Consider the following 12,655-nt stretch of genomic DNA (forward strand, 5'->3'; position numbering starts at 1 on the left):
GCCTCTAACACACACACACACACTGTAGAATTTAATTCCCAACACTCAATGAGGCAAAGTCCAAGGTGGAAGGAGACCCCTTACTGCACACAAAATCTCCCCTAGAGCTTAGCTCTGATCCGGGATACGCTCCGGTAAGCGTTCTATGAGACCAGGATTTATGCAGCCTAAAGACGCGCGATGTGCGAGGAGCCGGTACTGCCCAAAACGAAAGTCGGCTCCTCGCGCATGCACGTCGTGTGTGGGGCCGAACTCGACTGCCTCCTGAGCGCGAGAGTCTCGCGTCTGTCTCCTCCTGCTCCACCGCCCCCCTACCGAGCAAATCTCACGCACCGACTTGCGCCCCCAAAGGATAAATGCAATACCCGCGTGGGGCATAAACAACACAACGGGAGCAATTACAGGCAACAAATGCGAACGGGAGCAATTACATTCAACAAATGCGAAGGCATAAATAAAGGCATAAATAATACACCAAACCATAAGAGCACGGACACGCTCAGTAGCAATAAGGCACGGACACGCTCACGCGCCGTTACCCACCACCGCCCTTAAAACAAGTAACCACAACAAAGTAGAAACGTAAAGGGCACTTAACTCGCTGCTGCAGCAGCAAAGAAAGAGGAGGTCGTATGGTTCACATGGACAATTATATCATGGACCTGATAGTGATTGGTGCAGACTGTTGGAGGGGGTTGTCCTTCCGGGGTCATGCAAGTTTAAAGTTTTTATTGGCTGCTGTATTTGTCAGTAAAGTGAAGAGAAGCATAATCTGAGCCTCCGTGGACTGACATAGAATCAAAGATATATTTATGCGTATCTGAATAGTCTTCGAACTTGAGCACATGAACCCAATTCCCTTACCAGCGACCGGGTGACTGTCGTCTTTAATCAGGTGCATCACTCATAGCACATAATATTATAAAAGCAGTGCAATTCATTGCCATCAATTTTTTAGTATCGCGGTACAACAATAAAAAACATTTATACATGTTTGCATTCCACATAATTTATGCACTATATTTCTCAGTACATTCAACATCTTTAAATTTAAGACTTGTTTTCCAAAAAAGTTACATATATGCCTTTATAACTAATTAGTAGAGGATCCCTTGCATGTTTTAACATGGAATCTATACAAACCCCTTTACACATTCTTGTCCATGATCATATTGATAAACGTCCCACATCAATTTTTGCATTTCATCACCATTTCACATTCAGTACAATACTAGCTCCGATTCATTTATGACATGTATATAATTATGTTGCCATCATCCTAGTATGATGTTATCTTACTAGTGTCACTTTATGTGTTTAGGCATAGTTAGATGTTAAGCACTATTTAGACACTTTGCATTCTCTGTCTACTGCCCATCACATGCGACATTATTTTCTATTACAGCTATGATGTAAATATAAAGATCCAATCAAATATATCTCAGAAATTCAAAGAGTTCCTTGTCTATGTTGATTCCCTGTTCTACAGCTCGTAGGGAAATAATCCATTTGCTTTCAATCTGACGCAGTTTAGTAATTCTGTTACCACCTCTTTGGCCCAGTTGCACAACATCTATACCATGAAACCCTATGTTAATAATAATAAATAATCCTGAGCTTATAAAGCGCCTGGTTACACTTAGCCAGTGTGTCCCCGCGCTGTGCAGCTGAGGAACCCATCCTCGCCTGTTCCTGTGAGGTGCCCACTCCTAGGCACCCCAAGGTGAAGCCAGGCATCCTAGCGTTAGGGCCGGTGTGGAGATTAAGCAAGCTATTGCCCAGAGTTGCAGAGTGGGACCCATGATTAGAGTAGGCACCGAGGCGAGAGAATTATCGGGTCCGAGGACATTGAGCCCAAGACCCTGCCGCGACGGGAATTGAACCCTGGTCCCGGGCCAGACCTCTGCATCAGAGTCTGCCGCTCTAACCAGTGAGCCACACTTCTCCATAATGATCTCTTTATTTACGTGTATGGTGTTAAAATGTACTGCAAATGGGTATTGTGTGTTGTTATTACGGATAGCCCGTATATTTTCTTGTATTCTCTCTTTTAGAGGCCTCACAGTACTGCCGATATAGATTTAGTTGCAAATACATTTCATACAATATACTGTATGTGTGGTATTACAGTTAATGAAATGATTAACAGTGTGTGTTTTCGCACTGTTGTTATGAAATTTGGTTGTTTTGTTCATGGCAAAACAACACACACTGCACATTCCACATTAATAGAATCATTTGGGGGCCGTAGGTAGCCATGTGCAGGTTCTCATAGGTGGAATGTAGCTTGGGCACAACTCCTGTCTTGGTGTTTTCCCCTTCTTGAATGTAATTGAGAGTTTAGTGCCTATCTTCTCATGTAGACTCTGGTCATCTAATAACAGATGCCAATGTTTGTTTAAAATTTTATACACATCCATGCTTATTAATGAGTAAGGTGTAATGAATCTGATTTTTCTGGTATTTAAAACCTTTTTATTGCCTCTGTGTTTAAGAAGTGTGTTTCTATCTCTCTTGTTAGCCTTAGACCGAGCCTTATCAATCACATCTTTGCCATATCCTCTGGCCATAAATCTCTTCTCCACCTCTAAAAACTCTTCATTTACTCTATAACATCACTGCAGTTTCTCTTCGTTCTCACCATTTCCCCAAATGGAATTGAATTAATCTGTGAGATTGGATGTGAGCTCTCAGCATGTAATAAAGCATTACAAGCAGTTGGTTTTCTGTAAATAACTGACAATAGTTTACCATTATCAACCACAATGGCAATATCTAGAAAATGTATGCTGGTGGTACTTTATTTTTATAGAGCACATAATACCACACTTCTGTTATGTGTATCCCCTATAACTGATGTTACTATTACCAAATTTAATGGCACTCAATTTATTAACCTGAGAAGCATGAGCAGCTGATTTGATCTTGCTTGAATTCGCATTCATGATCAATGAGAACATAAAAATGCATATTGCCTACATATTTAAAATACATATTACAAGTCAGTCTGGGTGGAGTTTGTGTGTTAGTTTGAAAACAAGGTTTACATAAACAGTGTGTACAATGGCCATCAGGAATGGAATACCCAGAGATTAAGTGGATGAGCTTGACTGGAGTTGAGAGATTCATGAGGTATCTTCGTACATGTTGGAGAACTTTAGTTCTATTAGGCTCAGAACTTACTTCACTAAAAAGTAAAAGTAGGAGTGTGTTGTATGGAAACCTTTTTATCGATTGGTTTAGGATACTCCATGAATGGCATGCTAGTTGCTTTTACAAAAAACTCTCTCTTGCCCCCGGGCACTTAAACACTTGCTTAAAACTACAGAAAAAGAGGTCTCCTAACTTGCAGCAAGAAGGAGTACTATTGCATGCCAGGTGGAAATTTCTGGAGTTTTTTTCTCCCTCGATGTGAATGTCTGTGTTCAGGACTTTATTCCAATACATATTGAGCCATGTTCCTAACCTGGCTCCTAGGATATTTAGACCAGTTCTGCTGGGACAGAGGCCTGCAGAAATGAGTCTGCATCAATGAGTTGTTTGTTGGGAGGACAAAAAGGTCTGGCACCTAAAAGAAGATGGTGGCTGGGGGGGGGGGGGAGCTGTGAAGCTCCAGCGACTCCTTTACCACTCTACCACAATCTAGGCCCATTGGGACTGCCGGACCAGACGGAGGGTCTGACTGAGGCGGTATCGGCTGCCACTTTTGGGCTGAGCATCAGGGCATGTGGATGACGGATTGCAGTCCTGACTGTTGGTGGCAAAGCACACACCTCAGAGCCCCCGTGCTCCAAGGGCTGTGGGTGAGCCTGAGGCAGAGGCTATTGAGCCTTGCATGGCCACTTGACTGGCCCCTGTAAACTCCCGCCGCGGGCCCTGATGGGTATGCTGGGGTCGCTGGGAGGCGGACGAGCTGAGACCAGGTGAGGGCCACTCTGGCCATCTTGAATCGGGCATAAACCTCATGGTGACAGACAGGCCTGGGGGTCTGCCCTTGCATTGGCACACATGGCCCTATGATGGTGGAAATAGCAGTTGGGAGAGTGGTGGAGACCTGAAGATCGCTGGGGGACTCCCCTCTATCTGTAACCATGTGTGCCCAACCAGTCCCACTGCTGGGCCAAAGCTCTGGAGCGACCTAACAGGGCTGGGGATGAAGATGAGTGGTGGAGCCCTTCGACAATAGCGATCTTCTTTGGCGCTTACCACTCTACACCTCGCTAACTGGCTAAGCATGCTTATCCTGCAACCCCGGGGCCCTACTACATCCTACCTGTCGCTGGACTGTCCCGCTTGTGGCCTGTTGTGTGTGGCGGCATCGCTGGGGATTGACTTTGAGTAGGCAACCACATAACATACCAGGTGGCAGCTCACCCAGGGGATTTTTTTCTCTACCCCCCCACTTCCTCTTGCGTCATAATGGGACAGGGTGAATTGAAGCAACAAAAAATCCTCTTTGAACAACCTAAAGCTGCTCAATGACATCATTCCCTCTCCGACGTAGAAGATGGTGCGACAGGGGACACTATGCCAGGACCATCTGATGCACTGCAGCTATAATGGCAGAAATGTGTGCCGGATTTTGGTAAATCGATGCCAGATTTGACACACTCACCAACAGACTTGACCGCATGGGCAAATGACTATACCGTCACCCCACCAAAAAGTTTTGCCCCGGGGAGCTCATCCCCAGGCTGGAAGGTGCTGCTACAAATAAAGTGAAATGCCTGAAAAAGAGGGAGTGACTCATCAAGTCTGTTGCAGCTAAAAATGAGGACCTGGAGGTGCAGTCCTGCCACAATAATATCCGAATCATGGGGGAGGCAGAGTTGACGGCTATGGGTTGCCCAGACTTGTTTGTTAAGTGCCTCCCTGCTGACCTTTTTGACCAACAGAGCTTGACGGCAACATTTGCAGTAGTAAAAGCCCACAGATCCCTCAGCCCGCGTCCGCTGCCTGGTGCCCCAAAAGCACTCTTATCACTCGCCTGCTCAGCTATAGAGACAGACACAGCACTGTGACTGGCATGGGAGCGAGGCCCACTGTAATTCCTGGGTTCCGTCATATCCCTGTTCCCAGACTTCACCATGGGGGTACAAGTTTGCAGATGTCAAAAACACTCTCCACCAAAGGGCCTGAAATATGGAATGCTTTACCCGGCCCGATTATGAGTAGAGGTCAATGGGAAGACTCATATCTTCCACACCCCAGCAGAAGCCACTGACCTCTGTAAATAACACAGCAGGAGAAGACGTCTTCCTGCCAGAATATACAGGAACGCTCTCTTTCTACTGTCCCTGCCGCCGCAGACCATTCCCCTCCCTGGCTGAGTGGTACCTTGCTCAGACTACCCTCAGCCTACCTTACCTGATGTCCGCAAAAAGCCTTTCATACTCCTTGACAGCAACTTCTTTGGTCCCTTGTCTCGCTGTGGTGCATAGTTATTATTCAACCAAAACCCTTTTCAATTTTTACTATTCAGGATCACTGTTCTTAAGACGTCCAACCAGCTGTGGTGTTGCCTCCCCTAAGGTGTATACCAGGTTACAGATTTTTGGGGTATACATTGTTCTTTTTGTTTATTCTGGGATTCCCTGGATGCTTGTTCATCTAGTGTGGATGGGGAAGGGTGTTGTAAGTATTTGTGGTTACGATTTTTGTTTGTTTTATTAATGGCCATCTGGTATGTACAACTTTCATTTACACCTATGCGAGACCATTCATGTGCGCTCTTCGATAACCACGGGACTGGGTGACTCACCACCATGACGTGGAACATAGGAGTATCTAAAACCCCCGCAAAGGCAAACAAGTAGTCTCTTATTTGATTTGACAAGGCATAAAAGTAGCCTTTCTTCAGATGAATCACCTCCCGCTTTCAGCTACATCTACATTGCATCATCCCAGGGGAGGAGGGTCAGTCAGTATTTTTCGTACTACACTTCATACTCACGCTGGGTGTGCACATTAATACATACAAGTGTCCCCTTTCCACACACAGTCAGCTTTATAGACGAGGACGAGAGATATGTCAATGTTGCTGAAACTTGGGCCGATCAGCATGACCTCTCGGTTAATATATATGCCCAAATGTAGAAGCCTCTGTATTTTACCATAAGCTTTCCGCCCTCATAGAACTGGTTGAGCTCAACCTGATAGTAATAGGAGGAGATCTGAACATGGTGCATGACCCCTTGGTGGACTCCACGGGATTGAATGTGGGTGGTAAGCCACGATCTCCATGAGTTCTCCGAGATATCATCAATATCTATGCTTTGACTGATGCATGGTGACTACGACATGCCAATACCTCAGAATAGAAATTTTTTTTTGCACCTCATGGGGTAGGGATACAAATTGATCACTGGTTTATTTCTGTGAACACAACTCTATGGCTCACAAATGTGTTCCATCTGTCACACACACTGTCGTATCACCCATTCCCCAGTGTGAATGGTACTGAAGTGACATTGGTGCATCTTGGGCCCGCTCTTCATGACAAGATTTTCCGTACAGAGCTCCATGACTCCATCATTGAGTATTTTACACTTAATACTGGCTCAGTTATGCCACAAGCCACTCTATGGGAAGCTTTTAAGACATTCATACCCTTCTTGCCCATATGGAGACAGAATTGCACTATATTGACCATGAGGATTCCCAGTTATGCCGCAAGCACCAGTTTCATCGTGGCTCTGTCCTGGTGGACAAGGTCAGAGATTTGGCTACAGGGAGATGGCCTACTTGGGGAAATACGCGAGAGCCAGATGGTATGGAGAATCAGAGCACCCGGGCCTCACTCTGGCACGGCTGCTTCACCCCAAAAAACACAGCGGGTATATCAAGAAGCTATGATTGGATGGGGATGTACAGGTAATAAATAATGATGACAGAGTCACAAGCATTCAGGTCCTACTCTAGACTAATTCCTGATGCAGGTAGTAAGTCAGATTTATCAACAAGACCCCCACCTTATATTAATCAAATAACTGGTACCCCGCACCCTACTAATGGTACTGTAGCCACCAGCGGCGGCTGGTGACATTTGAAAGTGGCGTGGCGTAGCGCGCGTGCCCGAACCCTCCCCCCCCCCGAAAATTGAGGGGCACAACGGAATAACAAGTCCCGCTCAAAGCCCTATACTTTAGCAAGGGCCCTCCCTTAGTGCAATAATGCAAAGGACATTAATACCCGCGATTCCACAGTCTGCAGTATTATTGACTCTCACAAACGTAACACACACATTCCTCAAGGGGAAAGAGGTTGTTATTGATGACAGTGTGCTTAAATCAGATGCGGTATAACCGTGTGTGTGTTATTCCCTATTCCAACCTAATTACCGGGGAAGTGGGTGCTAACAATTGCCACAGAGAGCGGTAACGGAATTATACCGGGTGATTTTTACAGCACAGTATTCCATGAAACTTACCTTCAGGGGCTCAGTCCTGTCACGTCTTCGGTATACCAAAACAGACTTTTATCAATACTTTTGACCCAATGGGGGATCAATACACTTCATAATGCCAAGTATTAACACCAATAGTTTGTCATTGCTTTCCGCACAAAAGGGCCCCTACTACCCAGAGATTAGTACCACAGCGCAAAGATTAATATGTTAAAATAAAAAGTTAAATAAAACTGAAAGGTGAATCCGAAAACATTTCCTGTTGCAATACGAAATCAGTCACCTGTGTCTCAAGCCTGCACATAAAATAATGTGGCAAAGTACAAAATGAAAACCGTGATTTGCAGACGTGTGCATTCTATATTGTGCAATGTGCAAATGACAGTAAGTAATCTAGACAAGTGCGGTTTCCATACTGTATGCCGCCCAATATGCTTAAATACGAAGAATCGACCAATAGAAAATGCCTGTTACAAGTAGAAAATGGTGCACTGTGCACATGAGAGGATCTGGGACCTTTCCCAACCAAGAATCCTCAACCTATCAGGCTCAGTGAGTCTGTGGATGACAGTCACGGCTCGCTCACAGTGGGGGCCAGGAGGGTGGGGATAAATAAAATAAAAAACTTACCTTGTCTTCACTTGACCGGGTTCGCACCATCTCTGCTCTGGGGTCCCGTTGGCGCCTAGACTTATGGCTGCCAACTTGCCGAGACACAGTAGTAGCCAATCCTGATGCTGCTCTCTTTAGAGGAGAGCTGCTCTCTAAAGAGAGTAGCATTAGGATTGGGCTGAGCCTTAAAAAAACGTCGTTCTTTTTTTCAGCAGTGGTGTACGTTGCATTAGGCAGGCAAACCCCTAATCTGTTTTTTTTTTAAAACCACATAGTTTGCTAGCTGGAGAAACCCTGCCGGGCAAACACCACATGCGCAGTGAGTGCGCACTGTGCCGGCACAGAGTCAGTCCAGCGCCACCCAGTGTCAGACAGTGCATACTGTCCATGTCCATGACACACACCACGGCCGCAGGGCAATAATTATCGGGCAATTTATTCGAGCGGCGCGTTAATTTATAAAACTTTTATTAACGCGCCGCTCGAATAAATTGCCTGATAATTATAGGTGGGGCAACGCCCAAACGCCCTAATGGTAAAACCGCCACTGGTAACCACCTAAACTAAGAGTTTTAATCTTGTAATAACCTAGACCCAGTGGTGGTTTTACCATTAGGGCGTGTGGGCGTTGCCCCACCTATAATTATCAGGCAATTTATTCGAGCGGCGCGTTAATAAAAGTTTTATAAATTAACGCGCCGCTCGAATAAATTGCCCGATAATTATTGCCCTGCGGCCGTGGTGTGTGTCATGGACATGGACAGTATGCACTGTCTGACACTGGGTGGCGCTGGACTGACTCTGTGCCGGCACAGTGCGCACTCACTGCGCATGTGGTGTTTGCCCGGCAGGGTTTCTCCAGCTAGCAAACTATGTGGTTTTAAAAAAAAAAACAGATTAGGGGTTTGCCTGCCTAATGCAACGTACCCCAGTGCTGAAAAAAAGAACGACGTTTTTTTAAGGCTCAGCCCAATCCTGATGCTACTCTCTTTAGAGAGCAGCTCTCCTCTAAAGAGAGCAGCATCAGGATTGGCTACTACTGTGTCTCGGCAAGTTGGCAGCCATCAGTCTAGGCGCCAACGGGACCCCAGAGCAGAGATGGTGCGGACCCGGTCAAGTGAAGACAAGGTAAGTTTTTTATTTTATTTATCCCCACCCCCCTGGCCCCCACTGTGAGCGAGCCGTGACTGTCATCCACAGACTCACTGAGCCTGATAGGTTGAGGATTCTTGGTTGGGAAAGGTCCCAGATCCTCTCATGTGCACAGTGCACCATTTTCTACTTGTAACAGGCATTTTCTATTGGTCGATTCTTCGTATTTAAGCCTATTGGGCGGCATACAGTATGGAAACCGCACTTGTCTAGATTACTTACTGTCATTTGCACATTGCACAATATAGAATGCACACGTCTGCAAATCACGGTTTTCATTTTGTACTTTGCCACATTATTTTATGTGCAGGCTTGAGACGCAGGTGACTGATTTCGTATTGCAACAGGAAATGTTTTCGGATTCACCTTTCAGTTTTATTTAACTTTTTATTTTAACATATTAATCTTTGCGCTGTGGTACTAATCTCTGGGTAGTAGGGGCCCTTTTGTGCGGAAAGCAATGACAAACTATTGGTGTTAATACTTGGCATTATGAAGTGTATTGATCCCCCATTGGGTCAAAAGTATTGATAAAAGTCTTTTTGGTATACCGAAGACGTGACAGGACTGAGTCCCTGAAGGCAAGTTTCATGGAATACTGTGCTGTAAAAATCACCCGTTATAATTCCGTTACCGCTCTCTGTGGCAATTGTTAGCACCCACTTCCCCGGTAATTAGGTTGGAATGGGGAATAACACACACACGGTTTTACCGCATCTGATTTAAGCACATTGTCATCAATAACAACCTCTTTCCCCTTGAGGAATGTTTGTGTTACGTTTGTGAGAGTCAATAATACTGCAGACTGTGGAATCGCGGGTATTAATGTCCTTTGCATTATTGCACTAAGGGAGGGCCCTTGCTAAAGTATAGGGCTTTGAGCAGGACTTGTTATTCCGTTGTGCCCCTCAATTTTCGGGGGGGGGGGGAGGGTTCGGGCACGCGCGCTACGCCCCGCCACTTTCAAATGTCACCAGCCGCCGCTGCCTAGACCCCTACAGTATTGCCAGTTAAAGGTAACGATGTGAACTTCATGGGCTCTAGTAACTCTAATCTTTGTTATTTTGGAATATTGCAGGCATACGTTCAAAGCTTGCTAATCCCCTATGGTTAGACTTTATACGAAAATTTAATATAATTTGTTTCCAGGAAACCTGGTCAGTGGATAGTGTGCACATTAATGGTTATAAAACTTTTCTTACTGCAGCAATACCATCAGAACGTGGGCAGCCAAAGGGTGGGTTATGTATATATGTATCAAATTGTGTGAATTTGAGTAAAATTAAATTGAAGAAAGCAGAAACATATTACCAACTAATCACATTTCATGTTGACAAGTTGCATTGTATTGCTCCGTTAAACTTTTATAATAATGTCCCTCCTGAGCAGGTTGTGGAAGTTATGAGAAAATTAGATAATGACTTAAAACGTACCCAAAATGATTAGGCAAAATATGTGTTTATAATTTGGGCCGGCGACTTTAATTCTGGTTTGTGCACAAATATTGTAAGGGAAGCGTGCTGATTTGCGTCTAAGGATAGGAATAGTTACACGCAATTCCCACATACAAATTATGGAGACCTTTTAAATGAAGTTTTGTTTGGCTCAGACTTAGGGTTTGCAAACGAGCTCTGGATACCGCCTGTCCCCCTCAGTTACACTTTTAATGGAAGAGGGTGTTTTTCGACAAAAGACTATATATTGTTGTCAAACAAGCATTTAACCATAATTAAATCCTTTAGTATCCACAAAATCGCCCTGAGTGACCATGTCCCTTTAAGTATATTGTTTATAGAATCAAACCAGCAGTTAAACACCAAGGGACCATTGCCTCACGCCACACAGAAGATGACCTTAAGTAAAGTAAATGGTTATACCTTGCGTTGGACGATGGTGCATCCACTGGAATTTACAAAAAAAGTAGAGATTAAATGTAAATTTGATTTCATAGCCTGTATTGACGAGACAACCGCCCACGCTGATGTCTTAAACCACTTCCTACAGATCTATAGCTATAAAAGAGGCCTTATTTGTGCAGAAAAATAATCTGCACACGAAAAAACAATGTTGGTTCGATGCTAATTGCTCCCAGGCATACTGTAGGTTGAAATTTGAGCTACATAAAACACCTAGGAATACTCCTGATATTAGAACAGCTAGGGGGGTATATAAACGCGCACTGAAAGAGAGCAAAGTAGCGCTTAGAGAAGCAGTATCTTCAGAGCTGCATGAAGCTTCCTAAACAAGAAATAGCACTCTTTTTGGAACGCAGTTAATGCCCCTTTTCGGGACACTCGGGATGGTCCATCTATTGAGATAGCAATAGGAGAAGAACAATGGGTGGAAAATTATTCTACTATGTATAACTGTACCATGCACGAGAATCCCTTGGAAGTCAGAAGCCTCAAGATACATCACCCTTATCTGTCAACTGCCCCATAGATCTCCAGGTTACACTTGAAGAAGTCAACTGTGCTATTATGGCAAGCAAGGGTGGTAAGGCCCCCGGTCCGACGGGGTCCCCGTGGATAGATATTTATAAATCTAATCTACTGCTATGGGGCCTGCTTTTAACACAAGTTTTAACAGCTTGTTGCTCGTCACATTTTTTAGAGAGCTGGTCTGAATCAATTTTGCTTCCAATTTTAAAAAAAGGTGACCGCCAAGATCCTGGCTTTTATCGGCCTACGTCATTGTTAGACTCCCTAGTTAAAATGCAGGGTGACTAATACTTAACAGATTACAGGACTGACCGAGCACAACAGAATAATTTCGGAACTACAAATTGCTTTGGTTACAATTGAGTAGAGCTCAAATGTAAACATTTTTGTGGATAAGTACACTATGGCAAAGCCGGGCAAGCTGTACTTAGCGTTTGTAGACCTCACAGCAGCCTTTGACTGTGTAATGCATGATAAATTATGGAGAATCTTGGAGGATTTAGGCGTGGACCTACCAATAATATATTTGTTACTAGCAGCCCATCCCGACATTATCCGGGTATGAATTGCTGCCGGCCAGTAGTATATTGTTTTGTAGGATTTCGTTTTGATAGTATTTCTCATCTCTGACAGGCCTGTGAAACGCTCCAATTCACAGTGCACTGCTGATGCACTTAAGAGTGTTCGTTCAGTAGTGTGTGAACTCGAGTTTCCCTACTTTATTTTTCCTTGCAATATTATATAGCGTGAACTCGACAACATGGCATGAGCACAATTTACATTACAGAAGAACACATTCATTTGTGATAGGCACGGGGAGACAAAGCGATTTGCCTGGAATCACAGGATGTTGAGCTGATGCCGAGATTCGAACGTAGCTCCCCAGCTCTAAAGTTCTCAATTCTAGAACTTGTGGCGGGAGGTGTGTCTAAAAGTGTATGTCGGTGCTGGCCATCAATGAGAGAGTCCTGTGCATTTTTCAAATCGGTGGTGAAAAAATATGAGTATGTTGCTGGACATGTGGACCGCCGTGCCACCAATGTAC

At 44.6% G+C, this 12,655-nt stretch overlaps 1 protein-coding gene across 4 annotated transcripts in view; it reads left to right on the forward strand.

Annotated features, from left to right (window-relative positions):
• LOC144822446 (uncharacterized) overlaps positions 1 to 12,655 on the forward strand; it is a 354,287-nt gene that overhangs the window by 294,683 nt on the left and 46,949 nt on the right. The window lies entirely within an intron of this gene.

The sequence above is a fragment of the Lissotriton helveticus genome, chromosome 3_1 (assembly GCF_964261635.1).
Source record: "Lissotriton helveticus chromosome 3_1, aLisHel1.1, whole genome shotgun sequence".
Lineage (NCBI taxonomy): Eukaryota > Metazoa > Chordata > Amphibia > Caudata > Salamandridae > Lissotriton > Lissotriton helveticus.